A 16,560-nucleotide genomic window follows, 5' to 3' on the forward strand; every position below is an offset into this window, starting at 1 on the left:
AGTACTCACTATGTGCAAAGCATCATGCTAAGTGATGAGGATACAAACAGAAAAGTAAGAGAGGCAGAACACTCAAAGAGCTCCCATTCTTTTTTTTTTTTTTTTTGGTGAGGCAATTGGGGTTAAGTGACGTGCCCAGGGTCACACAGCTAGTAAGTGTTAAGTGTCTGAGGCTGGATTTGAACTCAGGTACTCTTGAATCCAGGGCTGGTGCTTTATCCACTGCGCCACCTAGCTGCTCCAAAGAGCTCCCATTCTAATGAGGAAGACAACTCATATGGAAGTTTCAGTCAGATGGAAGGTTTTCATAGTCCTTAGGTCACAGTGGCAAAACAGATGGTAATGCATGACAATGAACCATTTGACATTGAATGAGGAATAATTGTATGTTATGGGATTGGGGATGGGGGAAGGGTGGGAGGGACCATGTAGAGTGGGAAGGCACCCCAGAAATCATCTGGTCTAACCTCCTTCACTTTATAGATGAAGAAAATGAAAGTCCAAGAGTCTACTGGTAGAGCTGAGATTGACAGAAAGATAGAATTTCTGATTGGGAAAGGATTGTAAGAGGCCATCTGGGTCCAACCCACACCTGACTAGGAATCACTCTACGCCATCCCCAATAGAGTTGGAAGAGATTTTGGTGGCCAAGGAGTCCATTCTATACCTGACCAGGAATCTTCTCTAGAACATCCCCCAGAATCACTAGCCTCCACTTGAAGAGGATGGAGAGCTCACTACCTGCTAGGGTAATCTGATTTAGAAAAATCTCTAATCGTTAGAGAATTTTTCATGACATCAAGCCTAAATCTCCTTCTCTGCAACTTTCCACCTGTGGTGCTAACAGAAGATTTAGAGCTGAAGTGGACCTTAGAGATCCTTTAAACCAATGGTTAGCAAACTATAAGCAATAGACCCTCAAAGGGGATGGGGAAAGGAGGAGTTAGGGAAAGGAATTTATAGGAGGCTAGATGTAGAGATGGAAGCTTTCCTACTAATAAAGAAGACTAGCTAACATTTTATTGTGTTTTCACATTTATTTATTTTATTTTTAATTTATGGAATAAAACAAGCATTTTTATAATATAGTATAATAAAATGATGATTGCACACAAAACAAGTATTATCTCATTTTATCTTCACAACAACCCTGAGAGATAGGTGCTATTATTACTCCCATTTTACAGATGAGGAAACTGAGTCATAGAGAGGTTAAGTGACTTGCCTAGGGTCACATAGCTAGCAAGTATGTGAGGCAGAATCTGAACTAAGGTCCCATCTGAACTGAGGCGCAGAAAGTGACTTGTCTAAGGGAAAAGAGAGTTTTTTTCCACTTTCCTCTTACTGAGGCAGAGGAAGGCTCTTCTGCATGTAAATGGGTTTCAAAGAACTGATTCCTGGGCCAGCTGACCCATTCCTAGCTATGTATCCCTTTATCTCAGTGTGTTTTAAACCAGTCATCAAAATGCAGAAGAAACATGACTTTGATTAGATTTTTTATAATGTTTCCCAGAACAGACTGTTTATCATGTGCTAGACAAATACATTACTGGAAAAAATACTTGGAAGAGAAAACATTTTGAGACTAGGGAGTTAGATGACCGTTAAACCCAGGAAGTGAGTTATTTGACCAATCAATCACTTTGAAAATAATGTGAAAATTCTCCTTTCAACTTGGCTTGACTCAGCTCTCAAAAAAAAGTTAAAACAATTTTTTTAGCTTTTCTATGGTTTGATTCTTAACCCAGTTTTTGGCTTTTAAAGCTGGATATGATCCCGGTCCCTTATATTAGGACAATTCCATTGGAATTATTCTGATAGACCAGGACAGTACTGGAGCCTTTGGGGTGGGTGGGCATGGGTAGTTTCTCCTGTAAGAGAAACTGCTAGCATATTTCCCCTCTGTTTTGCTCACTTCTTCTTCTCCCTCTTTTCTCCCTCCCTTCCAGCCCACCCCACATATCTGATAATTCCCAGCCTCAAGCACTTCAGCTCAATGTATACTTGCTGCTCTTTCCTTCCTGCTTCCCAACTAGATATAACCATCCCATAGGACAAGGACTAGATTTGTGACTCCATTGGTATAAGGAACTTCCTCAAGTCCAATCTTAAAACATTGAGAAATCTTTTTGAGTTAAAGAAACTCCCTCTCCCAATTCAAGCTGAAATGCATAACTCTAGAGGGTTGCTTGGAGGTTGAATGACTTGTCCAGGGTCTCCTAGGTACTCTGAACCAAGATCTTCCTGGCCCTGAGGCTACCTCTCCATCCACTACACCAGGATGCCTCTCTGGCTATCCCATAAACGTAAGGAGCTTATTGGCACTCATTCCAATCTCAAAACCAATCTCTCCTCTAGAGTATCAGAATAATAGCAGCTATGCCATCCACAGAAAGACTCAACAATTTGAGACTAATGGTGTTTATAGTAGATTGCTTGGCCATCTGAGGAGATAATTGTACAATTCGTATTTCTTGATTGATGAAGAAAGGATGTCCCAACACTAATAACTTGGAAAGGGAGAAGAACAGAGTAGCCTGGAAGCATCCTGGACCTCAGATGTGGTGGAATACAGCCTGAACAGGAGATGATTCAACCTTGATCAACGCACTACCCAAGCCTCAGTTTCCATAGCCTATAAAATGGGAAGTTTGGGTTAAATGACCTCTGTGTCTGATACTGAATAGCATAGAGAGAAACAAATGGAGTCAGAGGACTTGGGTTTGAACCATGATTCTGCTGCTGACTCTTGTGCATGGTATGATCTTGGGCTTCAGCTTTCTCATCTGCAAAAGGAGAATGGTTAGACTCGTTGACTTCTTTTTTTTGTTTGTTTGGGGTTTTTTTGTTTTTTGGTGAGGCAATTGGGGTTAAGTGACTTGCCCAGGGTCACACAGCTAGTAAGTGTTAAGTGTCTGAGGCCGGATTTGAGCTCAGGTCCTCCTGACTCCAGGGCCGGTGCTCTATCCACTGTGCCACCTAGCTGCCCCCCAACTCGTTGACTTCTAATAGGTCCTACTAGTCCTAAATCTAAGGGGTAACTGATCACTAGCCAAGGGCAAAAGGGGCACAATGAGAGCCACTTCTTATATCTGCACACATTTATTAGCCAAAAATTCTGCTCCTCGTGGCACATAGGCATTTATTTTGTGATATTAAGTTGTAATTGCTAACAGTAAAAGCTCAAAGAGGAAAAAAAAAAGGAAGGAAGGAAGGGAGGGAGGGAAGACAGAATGGAGAATGGGAGGAATGGAGGCACAGAGGGAGGAATATAAATAGAAAGAAAAGTGAAACTTCAGGTGGAGCATAGAGGGCATACAGAACAGAATGTTTTTGCCCCTTGGTTTTGGTCTATTACTGATTTGGTTGTGCCTCGTTAAATGCTAAGAGCTTTGGGTATGATTTTCTTCCTTATTTTCTATGCTTTTTTCCTTTGCATGGCCATTTGTGAGGAGAGTGGAAGTAGAGGTGTCCCATTGAATAGACGCAAATCCAAGTTTGAGTCAGGGTCATGCTACTTGTTCTTTAGATGACCTTGGGCAATTCAATTTTGTCTCTCTGAGCCTCAGTTTCCTCATCTGAAAAATGAGGTTTCTATCAGATGACCTCTAAGGTCCTTTCCAGCTCTAATTCCTGTGATCCCAAGTTTATATTAAGTGACAGGAAAGACCATTTTTCTCAGTCCTTCCATGACCCATAGGGACTCTGAGACCTTGATGATTAAAAACTCTTTCAATTTCTCTCACCCATGTGTCCCTTTCCCATTGCACTTGGCCTAAAAGGAAAGGCACAAAGCAAGGCTGTAAATTAAACAGAAACCACTTTAGCAATCAGTCCACAGGGTAGTTTGTACAAGTAGAGGTCACCGAAAATAGAGCGCTTTTCATTTTCTTCTTAATGAGCTACCTGGGTCTGGAGGAAAGGTTAAATATAGCTTCCTCATACCTTTGAATCAACTGGCTCCAGCCAGACTTTTCAGATTCAACCTAATTAAGTATCAGTACAGGGCTGCACTAAACATTCATTCATCTCTTTCTTTTTGTGATAAGATACAACCTTCACCACTTCAGGGCATAAGGCCCCAGGGATCAAGCTACTCTATTACAAGCCATGGCATCATGATCCATTTTTTATTTTATTTATTTATTTATTTTTTTTTTTTTGCGGGGGCAATGGGGGTTTAAGTGACTTGCCCAGGGTCACACAGCTAGTAAGCGTCAAGTGTCTGAGGCCAGATTTGAATTCAGGTCCTCCTGAATCCAGGGCCAGTGCTCCATCCACTTTGCCACCTAGCTGCCCCCATGATCCATTTTTTTATACCCTCCAAGTCCCCTCCTCCACCACCACCACCATCCTTTAAAATCCATTCTTAGCCTTCACACACCACACTGTTATTTTATGCTTTCACTTCACACAACAGGAAATGCCATCTAGGAAGGGGGCGCTGGGCCCAGGTTTTCTTGCATATCTTGGGTAAGCTGAGTAAACCTTATTGGCAACATTTCTCCCCAATGAACAAACTTAATATCTTCCATTTTTATATAATACAGCACCCTTGCAGCTATAGATCTATGGTCCTGAGTTCCACTTTATGACTTACAAAGTGCTTTTATATACATCTCTTTGGAAATAACAGTCCTATGAGATAGATAGGAAAGTTTGTTGTCTCTGTTTTACAGTTGAGAAAACTGAGGCTCAGAGAGATAGCATGCCACTGTAGCTTGTACACAGACCAGAAGTAGCAAGTATGTACAGGCATGCCTTAGAGATATTACAGGCTTGCTTCCAGACTACACAATAAAATGGATATCACAATAAAGCAAGTCACACACATGTTTTGCTTTCCCAGTGCATATAAAAGTTATTTTAAAACTATACTGTAGGGGCAGCTAGGTGACATAGTGGATAAAGCACTGGCCCTGGATTCAGGAGGACCTGAGTTCAAATCTGACCTCAAACACTTGACACTTACTAGCTATGTGACCCTGGGCAAGTCACTTAACCCCCATTGCCCTGCCTCCCCCAAAGAAAACCCTATACTGTAGTGTATAATAATATCATGTCTAAAAAACCCCACCTAAGCCTTCGGTGAATTGTGATCTTTTTGCTGGTAGAGGGTCTTGCTTCCATATTGATGCCTGTTGACTGATCAGGGTGGCAGTTGCTGAAGGTTAGGGTGGCTGTGGCAGTTTCTGAAACTAAACAACATTGGAGTTTGCCCGTGGATTGATTCTTCCTTTCACTTAACACTTAAAGACCATTGTAGGATTACTATTTGGCCTAATTTCCAATATTATTGTTTCTCAAAGAGTAAGAAGGGGGTGGGGAGGAGGAGAGATTGCAGAACAGCTGTTCAGTGGAGCAGTTAGAACATACAGAACATTTATCAATTATGGTACAATGGTAACATCAAAGATCACTGACCACAGATCTCCATAACAGATATAATAATAGTGGAAAAGTTTGAAATATTGTGAGAATTACCAAAACGTGACATAGACATACCAAGTGAACACATGTTGGGAAAATGGCATCAATAGACTTGCTGGGCACAAGGTGGCCACAAACCTTCAAATGGTAAAAAAAAAAAAAAAAAAAAAAGCAAAGCTCAATAAAACAAAGTATGCCTGTATTAATTGGGGAACAGAAAGGTCCTGGTGGGATCCCCTATACATTTATCTGGACATTTGATTTTTGTCCAGACCTGTGATTTCATTGGTTCAGACAACCCTGGTATGGAAACTCCCTCTACCTGTGAAAATCAGTAATTCATGTGGATTTTATAGTCTTAGAGAGAGGGCTCTGTAGGGTAGTAAAAGAGTGAATGACTTGAACATGGTTATACAGATAGGATGTCAGAGGCAAAATTTGAACTCAGCTTTTCCTGACTCAGAGTCTGTCTTTCTATCTGTTCCACTGCTGCCTATGTCCTGAAACCTAATGTAAAAGTGGGGTTAAAACCCCACCATCTGAACTCTGATTACTTAACTGGGTAAGAACACTAGTTGATTGAATCAAATAATTGACACTGAGTATAAACAAGGCCTATATACCTCATTGTATCAAATATATTCGTTGTATGAGAGATTTGGTCAATCCCTAAATAATTTGCATAAAAGGGGGAAGCCGTCTCAGAACTGGAGAAAGAGATTCTGAGCTTTTGATTTCAAGAGGCTGGAACAAGCTTGAAATTTTTCACACATCTTTGAGGAACACAGGAGGACTAAGCTGTGTCAAGGAAAGGAGTCATAGAGGATAATCATTAGTTTAGCAGGTATCTCAGTGTGGAGGACCCAGGCTGAGGGAAATCCTCCCAATGGTAAACTCTTTCCCCACCTTCCTCTCCCAATGTTTGTCTCCCTGTTAAAAACTTAAGACTGCACTAAGACTTTTGGGACACTGTATGATCTATTGTGTCATTACCCTAATGTTTCCAGTATACTGAATTTTTGCCTCAATCACAAAGAGGCATGTGGTTACCTAGAGATAGATGGAAATAGATATAAAGAGAACCCAACCTTTGCCTAAGTGTTAGGAATTTTCCTAGCTGGGGGCTCAAAGCAATTATAACTGAACTCAGAAATTTTCACCTAAAATAAACTCCCCAAGACTGAAGAGGAACAAACTAACTAGACCTTAGAGGCCATTAAATTGCCTCCAAAGTTTGAAACAAAATAGTTATTTTAATAGGGTGTTATACTATTAATGGATTTTCCCTAACAGTAGGAGTACAGGATATCATTGATCAGGAACTCCTTTTTAGTTTAATCACTACTGGAAATAATCTTGGAGTTGGGGGATAGAGACTTGACCCAGATCTTCTTGGGCCTCCATGGGATTACAGGATCGTAGAATTATAGTTAGATGTTCCTTAGAGGACATTTCATCCAAATCCTGCATTTTATAATATTCTAAACTATATTTTTAAAGTGATGGTCAGTGAATATCTAGAAAAGGAAGCAGTGAGTAAGCCAGTATGGCTTCATCAGTAATATCTGCTGTTTATGATGTGGACTTGGGAATGGCAAGGTGAGGGCTACATAAGTGGCAACAAGGGCAGGATTTGAATCCTGATGCTCTGATTGAATAGCCAACTAGCTTTTTACCTTACCACATTGACTCACCTCCCAAGCAGTGATTGGTAAAAAATGGGGTGAACCTACTTGATGTGAGGAAGATTTAATGATAATGAAAATAACTCATATATTTGCTTTAAGCTTGCAAAATGCTGAAATATATTTAATGTTATTGTACATATATAATCTAAATCAGATTACTTGCTTGTCTTGGGGAGAGAGAAAAGTTTGAAACTAGAAATCTTATAAAAACAAATGTTGAAAACTATCTCTACATGTAACTGGAAAATAATAAAATGCTTTTATAATTAAAAAAAAACCAAAATGCTTTCCTTTCAATATCCCTATATGGAGTTGATAGTACAAACATTATTATGCCTCTTACAGATAAGGAAAAGTCAGATCTAGGATTATAGACCTAGAGCCTGAATTAATCACAGATGTCATCTAGTCCAATTAATTCATTTTACAGATAAGGAAACTGAGATCCAAAGTCACCCAGTCAATCAGTCAGTCAATGAATTTTTATTGAGTACCTATCAGACATTGTGCTAAGTGCTGGGGATATGAATAAATACAATGAAAGTCCCTGCTCCCAATGGGGGGGGTACAAAGAAGTCCAAAAGCATTGTCTTTGATGTTGTTCAGTTGTATTCAATTCTTTGTGATCCCATTTGGGGTTTTCTTGGCAAAGATAATGGAATGGTTTGCCATTTCCTTCTCCAGTTCATTTTATAGATGAGGAAACTGAGGTAAATAAGGTCAATTGACTTGTCCAGGGTCACATAGCTGGTAAGTGTCTGAGGACAGATTTGAATTTAGGAAGAGGAGTCTTCCAGACTAGAGTCCACTATCAATTGGGCCATCTAGCTACCCTAACTACTGGTAGATGGTGGGGGAAGAGTGTGCTAAGCTCCTTCCTTAAACGGAGGCCCATGGCCTACCTTCTAGTAAGAGAGTCCAATCAGAAGGGCACTGATGTGATTCTAGTAGCAGATTCATTCTTTCAGGATAATGAGATTTCCCAATGATGAGTTTCCTGGGGAAGGAAGGCATGATAGAGAGTTCTAAAGAAGTCTGAAAGCAGTAGAGCTGGTAGGAAACGAGGAGAAAACCTGTGCTGAGCTCACTGAAATAGTACTTGTCTGGTAAAACTGGTATTTAAATCCATATCCTTGAAATTTCAGATCTAGTGCTTTTCTTACTGTATTGTTTATTTCTAATTCAAGTAGTTATTGTATGCCAAGGACTGTGCTAAGCACTAGGGAGACAACATAAAGAGAGTCTGTGCTTTCAAGGATCTCATGCTTTATATAGGAGGGTCCAATTACAGGGGAGATGGAAAGACCCAGAAGTCTTTACAGTATATTGGGGTGTATGTATATATATGCCCTGCCACTGGGAACCTGGGAGGGGACTGGATGCTAACATTGGGAAGGAAATGGGGGTTGGCCTAAGGGTCAGAGTGGAACAGTGATTCTGCGTTCCTGTGATAGACACAGTGTCTGGCCAGGAGGGGAAAGGGATCATTGGCAGGAAAGCTGCTGTGGGAGACGGTTTGTATGAAAGTCTCTGACCAACAGCCAAACACAGTCAGTGACCGACACACTTCATCAGAGGCCTGGTGGCGGTCAGCCCTGAATATAATCACTACCCTGGCATTTTCTAGGATGGTTTGCTAGCACACCTGGGAAGCTTCTAGCCTTTCCAAGTGGTGGCTGATTGCCAAGAGAGTGAAATGACAGGTGAAGGACAGAAATAAGTTAGGGGAGTAATTCCAATTGGAAGAAAATAGTTCCTCCTGAGTGTAAAATTGAATGGAATTGTTTAAGCAGAATTCTTCTGCTAATGAGAAAGGCCAGTCATACCAAGAATAATTAGATCAGCAATTGAGGTCCTGCTCCTTTAAGGAGCTGGTCATTTCCTTTTGTCTACTAGTCTTGGAATATGCAGTACAGGGGAGAGGGCTGAAGTGGCACTTCGAATTATATAATTCAATTAATTCAATTCAGTAAGCATTTATTGATTGTCTATTATGTGTAGCACATCCTCTGGATTTATGCCCCAACTTGAGTTAGCCTGAACAGTACTGGGGCTCATGCTCCCACAGATTCACACAGCTCCAATGGGAAGACTGGATACATACATAGAAAAAAGTAGTAGAGAGCCACACATATGAAAAACACAGTAGTCAAGCATACTCTTATCTTCAGTACTTCTGGGCCCAAGTGTCCTTCATCTTGTCCTATCTTTGTGCTAGTTTTCCTGGGTGTAGACTCTCTATAAGGCATGTTACTCAGCTAGCCTCCGGGCCTGTTCCTGCCTGATGCTCAACTCCTAGCTATCAGGGCTGACTCTCCTCTTTCTATTGGGCCTATCTCCTTGGTGAGTTGCTCTACTGCAAAATGCCTTTGCTGATGGGTGGGGGTAGGGAGGAATGAGAGAAATCCCTTCCTCCCAACGCCCCCCCCCCCATTCTGGAAGGATAACAGGGGAAAAGGCAAAGAATCTCTCTTAAGAGTTGGATTCTTCCTTCATAATTCAGAATGACTCCCTCCACTCTCCTCAGAGCTATGTCTTGCTTTGTTTTTTGTTTTTGTTTTTGTTTTTTTTTTTGTTTGTTTGTTTGCTGGGCAATGGAGGTTAAGTGACTTGCCCAGGGTCACACAGCTAGTAAGTGTCAAATGTCTGAGGCCGGATTTGAACTCAGGTACTCCTGAATCCAGGGCCAGTGCTTTATCCACTGCGCCACCTAGCCACCCCCGTTGCTTTGTTAAAGATACCAGGAGTATGGTTGATATTTCAACCAGTATATGATTAGCCATTCCATAATTCCATCAAGTTCAATTTTTCTGACCTCTAAAGGAGCAAAGTAGTTTAAATTCTTCTTCTTCTTCTTCTTCTGCTTCTTCTTCTTCTGCTTCTTCTTCTTCTGCTTCTTCTTCTTCTTCTTCTTCTTCTGCTTCTTCTTCTTCTGCTTCTTCTGCTTCTTCTTCTGCTTCTTCTTCTGCTTCTTCTTCTGCTTCTTCTTCTTCTGCTTCTTCTTCTTCTGCTTCTTCTTCTTCTGCTGCTGCTGCTGCTGCTGCAGGGCAATGAGGGTTAAGTGACTTGCCCAGGGTCACACAACTAGTAGGCATCACGTGTCTAAGTCCAGATTTGAACTCAGGTCCTCCTGAATCCAGGGCCGGTACTTTATCCACTGTGCCACATAGCTGCCCCCTAAATGCTTCTTTACACTTCCTTTCTACCTATTTTATATACATACTGTACCAGGTTCCAGGAGGCAGCTAGGTGGTTCAGTGGATAGAGTACAGGGCCTGGAGTCAGAAGGAACTGAGTTCAAATCTATCCTCAGATGCTTACTATCTATATTACCCTGGGCAAGTTACTCAATTTCTGTTTGCCTTAATACACTGGAGAAGGAAATGGCAAACCCACTCCAGTTTCTTTGCCAAGAAAACCCCATGGACAATATGGTCTATGGGGTCACAAAGAGTCAGACACTACTGAACAACTGAACAATAGTAACTGGGTTCTGGGGATACAAAGACAAAATGAAACATTCCCAGCTCCATGAGGAGCTTATATTCTCTGGGAGTTAAGCAACAAGTAAATAGATAAACACATAATGAATTAAAGACTGTAGTCAGAGATTTGGTGAGCAGGGAAGCTAGAAGCCAGAATGTTACCTGGGAAAATAGTTGTGTCACTTCTGCAGCAGTGAATAGTCCCAGTAGTGGGGAGGAAAAAAACTAGGGAATCGTCCTCACCCTGGAAAAGTAGGCTCTCCATTATGCAATTAAGGACATCATTAAAGATGAGGCTGGCAGCAGTGTAGACAGGGCCTATAGTTTCTCTTCAGGCTTCCCATGAGTGGCCCTAGTCACACATAATTAGATGTAACAAGGTTTGGGACCTGGAGCCATCAAAAATCTCATCACAAGTTTGAGTGTTTCCAATATTTCAAAGGACTATCCACTAGTTCATCATGACAGAGCTTCAGCCATTCCATATATGTCCTGATAGATGTAAATACGTGAAAATATGTGTGCACAAGCCTATGAGAGGGTAATTATTTGGCAAAACTCAGGAACTATTGCAGCTTCTTTGTGATTTTAAGGGTTTCCCACACCAGGATGGCTTCCACCTTCTGTGTTAATCAGTAAGTCAATAAACATTTACCAAGCACCTACTCTGTGCAGAGTGATACATGTTAAGATACGAATAAAGATAAAGACAGTCCCTGCCCTCAAAGAGCTTACAATCTGATGGGGGAACAAAATACCCAAAAGAGGGGAAGGGAGGAAGAAGGAGGCATGATTGAGAAATCCAAAAGCAGTTCAGCTGGTAAGATGTGAGGAAATAAATGTCCTAGTTTGTTGTTGTTCAATATTTCAGTAGTGTCTGACTCTTCATGACCCCATCTGGGGTTTTTTTGGCAGAGATACTGGAATGGCTTGCCATTTAATTCTCCCACTCATTTTTACAGATGAAGAAACTGAGGCAAAGAGGGCAAAGTAACTCACCCAGGGTCACACAGCTAATAAGTGTCTGGGGCCAGATTCAAACTCAGGAAGTTGAGTCTTTCTGACTTCAGACCTGATTATCCACTACATCACCTTGCATTCCCTTTCATTAGTACATCCATTCCATATGTGACATAGTGCTACTAAGGACTTTTGACATAGATCTCACAGCCAATTCACTTGTTGAAAGTAAATTGAGCATATAGGCCATAAGTGAGCCAGAATTTGGATTAATTTTTTTTGGCATGATTAAGTCTATCCTCAGGCTGAATTGGGACCCCTATCATCCAAGGTTACTCCAGAGAAGGTTTAACATATCTTCAGTTATGGAAGACTCTATCCTCAAGCTCTTACTTGAACCTCACAACATGTTAACACAGAGATTCCAAATTTAAAATGTGGGAGAAAACACAATAGATAGATCTCTTGCTTATAAGTCCTTGGAAAAAGAGGTAGCAAAGCATAGAGTTCAGATTTCTTCTAGTCCTAGCCCAGGTAGCTATTTAGAAATCAAAGAAGCCAACCTGGATTAGGTTCATAGCTTAACAAAGTTCCTATAGAAGAGCAGCTAGGTGGCACAGTGGATAAAACACTGGCCCTGGAGTCATGAGGACCTGAGTGCAAATCTCATCTCAGACACTTACTAGCTGTGTGACCCTGGGCAAGTCATTTAGCCCCAATTGCCTTAAACACCCTGGGCCATCTCTAGTTGTTCTGATATATGTCTTGCCACTGGACCCAGATGGCTCTGGAGGGGAGAGTGAGGTAGGTGACCTTGTACGGCCCTCCCTCACTTAAATCCAATTCATCGCAAACCATGACATCACCCCGATGTCAAAAGACAAACAACAACAACAAGTTCCTATAGAACAAAACCATGGTTCCAAATTAAAACTCTCCTTTGGGCTCAAGTCCTGTGCACCTTGACTTCTCGGGGATTCCCTGCTGAGCCAGCTACTCCACCTGGTTTATAATCCTTGGTCCAAGGTCACTATGACTTTAGATCTTGGGGCTAGTGGTAATCACCTTCAGCCCCTGAATATGAAGAAAATAAACAGAACAGAACAAACATCACCCAGGTTCATTTCTCAGAGCTGAATTAAAAAGGGAAGGCACTCCTTTCTCTCTCATTGTTTCAGTTCATGGTGCCTATACTGTGGGCAAACTGTGATCTTCACCTTTTAGATGCAACAGATAAGGGTAGGCAAAAAGAGTGGAGAAAAGAGCTATTAGAGAAATACTTAAAATAGTTTTTTTTTTCATATTAAGCACAAATTTGAAACTAAGGATATGACCTATTGGAGAATGGTTAATCAAACTGTAGCATATGGATTCTTAAAATACATATTAATAATTCACATTTATTTACATATTGTTTTAAGCTCTGCCAATCTTTTTTATCGACATTGGACCTTGGGAAAATATCCTTTTGAGAAAGATGTTATTATTATACCCATTTTAAAGATGAAGAAATTGAGACTTAACCCAGGTCTTTTAAACTTTATTTCTAGCATTCTATCCAGTGTGCCAGGCTACACACTGGCAGCATTGGTTTAAGGCAGAGCTGTTTCTTCTTTTCTTCTGATGGTCTAGAATAGGGTTCCTCAAAATGTTGTATGAGGACTCTGGGAAGTTTTAGAGGCCTTTTCCTGGGATTTGTAATGTCAAACCTATTTTCATAATAATATTAACATGCTATTCGCCTTTAAAAATACTCCTTCCTCTTCCCACTACATTTCCATGTTAGGATGAATTTTCTCCAGACTTCAAGCAATACAACATACCACAACAGAATGAATGCAGAAGCATATATGAAAATCAAGTTGTCTTTTTAAAAGTCAGACATTATAGAGATTTGCAGAAATATATAAAACATCATTACTCTTCTCACTTTTATTTTTGGCTTAGAATAAGTAGGTATTTTTCATTAGAAATGTAAGCTATGTTAGCATGTTTATGATTGTTACTTTAAATTAATTAAATATATTAAGGTTTATCCATTTAAATTTCTAATAAGGTAAATATCAATGCATATAGCCCACATAAACAAAAACTCTTTGAGACCTTCAATAACTTTTCTGAGTGCAAAAGGGTCTTGAAACCAAAAAGACCAAAACTGTTGCTTTGGGAGAACAATTTCTTATTTAATTTAAGCTAGAAGCCTATTATTAGAGTCTCGGTAGTAATAATTACTCGATATACATGCAGTCAATGCATTATCTGTTAGATACAAATGATACCAATTATATTGGAATATAATTATCATTTTTTTTAAAGTACATGGACCACAGCTTAAGAACCCTTGTCCTATAGGGAGTTCAGCTTGACAAGAATCTTAGATGTTGTTATATGTGTTTGAAGTCCCTCTGACAGGTGTCTGTAGATATCTCTCAATACTTCAGCCATCAGTATAACTTGGGTTGGGAAAGTCTTCACTTAGTCACTCTCCTCTCAGGCTGAGCTCTGGAATATGCTCCTGCCACAAGCCACCACCAGTTAATCCTGGTGGGAGGGTAGAAAATGGGAAATTCTTTCTCCCATACTCTATCTTCAGTGCTTTGTAAACAAGGCATGAGAGAAAAAGCAAAAACAGGACTGGCAAAGACACAAATAGCAGTGCATTGCTCTTCTTTATTGACTGACTCAGACATTGTCACTGAAACAAGATCCCATCTTCCTGAGTTCCAGGTGATCTGCTGTCTTGATGACAGCCCCAGTGGAACAGAAAACAATTGCTATATACACTCATTCTAAGCCATCAGAACCTAAATAATAAGCTATAGAGGCTTGGGTTGCTATCCCCTTGCCAAATATTACAAAACAAATGTATAGCTAATGCCAAGGTTACCACAAATCATCTTAGTGATTCTAGATGTAAAATTGGATATTCTGGCTCCCTTTTGGAATGTTTCAAAAACCTTTCTTCTCCTTCATTTCTCTTTTCTTGGCAAGGAAGGAATTCATAAGTAAATCTCAAACCCCCCTTCTCTCCTGTGAGTACAACATTCATTGTTTTGGCCAGGCTTTCAAATGCTAAGAAAGCATTCAGTCTAAGAAAGTTGATTTGTTGCTTTGAAGTGGTAGTGTCCCTGTAACAGGAGTTATCTTCAATAATGCAAGGAGGCTTGTATTAATGAGACCTACCCTATCTCCCAGTGGGCCATGCAAACAATTTATGGTAGCAATTTTTGGATTCATTAGTATAGAAAGAGCTGGAAGAGCCTGGGGAATAAGGATCTGATTGTGATTATTTACACTGTCTTCCTTAGCAACCTTATTCATTCCAAGGGATTTTGTGGTATATGATTGTAATGGAATACTACAGTGCTTTAAGAAAGATGAGCTGCTGAGGTACCACCTCACACCTATCAGAGTGGTAAATATAACAAAAAAGGAAAATGTTGGATGTTGGAGGAGATGTAGGAAAGCTGGGACACTATTCCACTATTGGTGGAGTTGTGAACTGACCCAACCATTCTGGAGAGCAATTTGGAACTATGCCCAAAAGGCTATAAAACCATGCATACCCTTTGATCTAGCAATATCACTGCTAGGTTTATATCCCAAAGACATCCCCAAAGACCTATTTGTACAAAAATCTTACTTCAGACACTTGACACTTACTAACTGTGTGATCCTGGGCAAATTACTTAATCCCAATTACTTCACACACACACACACACACACACACACACACACACACACACACACACACACACACAGGAAAGATTTGGCCCTATGAAGGAAGATGCTATCCACCTCTAGAAAAAGAACTGACAAATAGAAATAAGCATATTATGGTCTTACATATATGTATAGCTGTATATGTTTATAAATATGTATGTGTATGTGTAAATACATATATATAAATATATGTATTTAATTGTAGCCTTCTCTAGGATAGTGTGGGGAGGGACAGAGAAAAAAAAATGAAAAGTACACAGCAGAAAACAAAAGAAAAGCTAGAAGGAACCACAGAAAAGCTGGGTAGATTTGAAAACAATGTATAGTATGTATTATATAGGTTTAAGGAGAAAGGTAAAGAATTTGAAATGGAATTTATTGTTCTATACTGAATCCTCTAATGTTCTGCTGTGTACATGGAAATGTTCTTTTTTTCCTTTTCTTATTTTGTATTTGAGTTTAAAATGAATACCTTCTAAATAATGTAATTTAATTTAATTAACAAAAGAAATACCTGGAAAGACTTACATGAAGAGATGCAGAATGAAGTGAGCAGAATCAGGAGAACATTGTAGGTAGGAGCAACAATATTGTATGATGAAAACTGTGAATGATTTAGCTATTCTCAGCAATACACTGATCCAAGATAATCCCAAAGGACTCATGATGAAAAATGCTATCTGCTCCAGAGAAAGAATTGATGTTGTATGAATATAGACTGAAACATGCTATTTTCACTTTCTTTCCTTCTTTTTCCTTTTTCTTTTTTTTTTCTGGTTCAAGATTTCTTCCACAAAATGGCTAATGTGGAATTGTGTTTTACATGATTCCACATGTATAACCTATATCAGAATGTTTACCATCTCAAGGACTGGTGAGGGGAGGGAGAAAAGGATAGAATTTGAAACTCAAAACTAAAAAAAATTAATGTTAAATTTGTTTTTCCATGTAATCGATGGAAAAAAATAAAACGTTATTAAAAGAATAAAGGATTTAACTTTCATGCAGATGGAACTGTCCCAACACAATCTCTCTTGTGAAATCTAGATCTCCATATTTAATTACATCTCAATTTAGCCTAAGAGTCAAGGATCCCACTGGCATCTCAGCCTTGACATGCACAAAACAGAGTTCATCATCATCCCCTCTAACCTTTAGTTGTTGCCAGCTGAACGTGAGTTAAAGGGATTGGGAGTGTTTATTTTGAAGAAGAGAAGCTGAAGGGGCAGCTTATCAACAACTACTTGAATGGTTTTTATGTGAAAGAGATTACA

This window comes from Dromiciops gliroides, chromosome 3 (assembly GCF_019393635.1).
Source record: "Dromiciops gliroides isolate mDroGli1 chromosome 3, mDroGli1.pri, whole genome shotgun sequence".
Classification (NCBI taxonomy): Eukaryota; Metazoa; Chordata; class Mammalia; order Microbiotheria; family Microbiotheriidae; genus Dromiciops; species Dromiciops gliroides.